The sequence below is a fragment of the Oncorhynchus masou genome, chromosome 23 (assembly GCF_036934945.1).
Source record: "Oncorhynchus masou masou isolate Uvic2021 chromosome 23, UVic_Omas_1.1, whole genome shotgun sequence".
NCBI lineage: Eukaryota > Metazoa > Chordata > Actinopteri > Salmoniformes > Salmonidae > Oncorhynchus > Oncorhynchus masou.
Window position 1 is genome coordinate 38,941,125 of NC_088234.1, and position 3,533 is coordinate 38,944,657.

The window sequence follows — 3,533 nt, forward strand, 5'->3', positions numbered from 1 at the left end:
GCATTATGGATTCTAGCAGTAGCAATTTTCTGACGTGGCATCGCCTCTGTTCCTGGCATTCTATTCCATCTGGTCCTTTTCCATTAGCCAATCAAATCATATAATGTTAATTATCTCTGTCTTATTGGTGAGCTGGTCTGGTTGAGTTTCCAGGATCAGAGGGGATTGTATGTGTCATGATGTGAATATTGTGTTGGACTGCTGCCAGTGACCATAGCAATGGAATAAACAAACATTAACAAAGTGTGAAAACTGAATAGCTAGAACACCATAAGCGGAGGCTAGTGATTTAAAAAATGGAGGTGAATGAGAGACCCACGGTATAGATGCAGACCGCAACGGAAGTGATAATGCGCGGTTTAAAAAAATAAATGATTTTAACCTAAAACATTGAATAAAGACATGTATATTAAAATATTATGGGCAATGAGATGGCTACTTAGTGTTAGGAAGATATCACAGCAGTGATTGAATGAGAGTATGAGTTGGTGTGTGTTCGGAGGCTTGACTTCAGTCCAGAACAGGGGTTGAGGTGTTCAGAGGCTTCAGTGCTCATCATGGATGGATGGTGTTGGAGAAGAGCTCAACTCTTCCACTGAGGGCAGGACAGGATTTGACTGGGAAGACATAACACAACACAGTTAGACAAAAATGCTAAGAATTAATTAGTCCAAGCAAAGATTTTTTTTTTAATCCCATTGATGTGTAATAATGTGATGGTGTTTATCTGATTTTCTCTCATCACTGTATGTAGAGTCAATTGAAAGGGCTACTCACAGTGCATGGAGATGAAACATTCAATGCACCAGTGGATGAGAGGGCACATGAGACAGGGTTTCAGTTCCTGTCAGGGGAGTGTTGACACTGGTAGTGGAGTGGAGAGGGCCATCATGGCTTAGTCAGGGAACAGGAGGGGACTTAGCTGTAAATACAAATAGCAGATACATTGAGTTACACATGAATCACTGATTTGAAAATGCAATTCGCTCTCCATAAAGTAATTTACTCCGCTGCAAATAGAACTAGCGGTTACAGTCCGTTACAGCAACGTCTTCATAACGGGCAAACACGTTTCTCCATTAAATTAAACTCAGACATCTGAGAATTCACAAAGTCAAACTCAAACTGCGCATCTCGCCCTCTTGACGTATCAAGGTAGCCCAGAAACCTTCTAGAATAAAGCACTGATCATCCGCATACCTGATGAAAACTGACAACTGCGAGCTACAACTGATGTCTGTGGTTTAATCCATTTGCCATGTGAAAAAATGCGCTGAGTCAACCTCTTAATCTCACTTTTAATGGATGATGCAATGAAAGCTATTAAATCATTCTGAATTGATTTCGACATTACAGAGAAGACCGTAGGATCTTCCACATGCTCAGTAAGTAAAGCATTGTAAAGTGCAATTTCCTCTGCAAGCTCCTTGTAAGAGGAACTTCCCTTTCATCGTGCCCCCGAAAAGCCAAAAATTACTTGGCCAGAAATACAGTAGTGTCGATAAACTGCTTGAGAACCTCCCAGTTTATTCTTACAGTACCTTCTCATTGTGTTGCGCAGTTGGAATATACAGACCTTCGTGCATTACATGATCGATGCAGTTTGAAGCTTGAATCTGATCTGGGCAATAAAATAAACAACAAATAAATGCGCTACATTGTTGAAGGAAGGCATTCTGGCAGAGAAAACTGCATTCTGGTAGCTATCTAGCTTCTTGTTACAAAAGTTAGCAAAGCAAACTGAAATAAATAAACTCAACAAAAAATGAAGTTCTAAAACCAAGAAAACAATATATATAATTTACCTAATTTGAAGAAACTCATTTTAATCTAATAGTTTTTTGAGGATATTATCTCAGTCTCTAACTGTCCAACAATGTCACCGATTCACCAAGCTTCTCCACACATAGGACCCCCATGATGTTCTACAGCCCAACCCCAATACATCACACTAGATTAATGATCTGTTCCTATGATTGGATGGACAACGTGTCAGTTCATACTGCAAAAGCATCGATTGGTTGGACATCCTCCGGAAATCCTCAATTACCAAGTAGGTTTATGGAAGGGGGTGAGAAGTATGAGCCTCCTAGGTTTTGTATTGAAGTCAATGTAGCCGGAGGAGGACAGAAAATAGCTGTCCTCCGGCTAAGCCATGCTAGCCTAGAGGGTGCTGTTGAGACTACTGTAGGCCATTGCAAAACAGTGTGTTTTATTTAATATATTTAGTATAGTTTTATCTTAAATGATAACTTTTTAATGTTTTTTTAATAACTTCTGAAATACACTGATTAGGATGGTCCTCTCCTTCCTCCTCTAAGGATCCTCCACTGATAAGCATGCATACATGTATTTACATGCAACAGAAATGACTCATCCAAAAATAGATTTTTATTGGTAAACTTGCTAGAGTGGGAAATTTATGAAGCTTTCAAGACAACTTGGAAATTTCCGACTTAGAAAGACGTTGTAGAAAAATGACCTCAGAGTTTCCCAATTGGAAAATATCAGAATCAACCACACTCTTGGCTGCATCTAGTTGATATAGGGTGTAATCATTTGTCCAACAGTTGCAAACGAGAGTTTCTATTGGCCACATTCAGGTGTGCTTAGCCCAGTTTCGTTCCGTTTGCTTCCGTTCCAAGAAAAGTTTTTCAACAGAATCGGTGGAATGAATACACCCCTGATCAGGGGGCACCTGGGGTGGCAGGGTAGCCTAGTGGTTAGAACGTGGGACTAGTAACCAGAAGGTTACAAGTTCAAGCCCCCGAGCTGACAAGGTACAAATCTGTTGTTCTGCCCCTGAACAGGCAGTTAACCCACTGTTCCTAGGCCATCATTGAAAATAAGAATTTGTTCTTAACTGACTTGCCTGGTTAAATAAAGGAAAAAAATAAAAAGACAGTTCACTTTCATAGCAGCAATGTTGTATTCCTTCTCACATTTACACTCTCACCTTTTCCCTTCGCTTGTGGACTTCAATGCACAACACATCAGCTGCCTGTAACCAGGCGAAAAAAAACGTGGCAAAGCCAAACCGTATCATAAATGTTGACAACAACACACAACCTACATCGTTGTCACTATATTAGCTAACATAACGTCATGCTAAACATACTGTAGCTATTAGAACTAATGCGTTAGTAAACCCGCTACAATCACATTCACTGAGGAGGATGGTCCTCCTGTTCCTCCTATGAGGAACCTCCACTGGTGCTGACGTGTCACCATGCAGGCTACGTTTTCTATTTTGATTGGTCAACAATGATGGCACCTCTTGAAAATTAAAGCAGATTCCTATTTTCTCCGACTCAACTGAGCGACTACCAGCACTGCAGATCACTCCACCTCTCTTTCAGAACAGACGTAACTTTTATGTTTGCAGGTTTTGCAACCATGGGGTGGTCAGCCTTCCTCCTGGAGAGCGATGGGATGTGCAAACTTTTTTCCCGTCCTGCTTTAACACACCTGATTCAGCTCATCAAGATCCTGATGAGCAGCTGATTAGAATTAGGTGTAAGAGCAGGGTTGGA

The 3,533-nt window shown here is 40.8% G+C and overlaps 1 long non-coding RNA gene across 1 annotated transcript; it reads right to left on the reverse strand.

The window, feature by feature from the left end:
* Positions 1–168: 168 nt before the first annotated feature.
* Positions 169–3,022, reverse strand: LOC135509971 (uncharacterized). The gene is made up of 3 exons (XR_010451033.1): positions 2,957–3,022; positions 778–922; positions 169–617 (listed from the first exon to the last, which is right to left on the reverse strand). It is a non-coding gene; the product is annotated as an uncharacterized LOC135509971 (long non-coding RNA).
* Between the last annotated feature and the right edge of the window lie 511 nt (positions 3,023–3,533).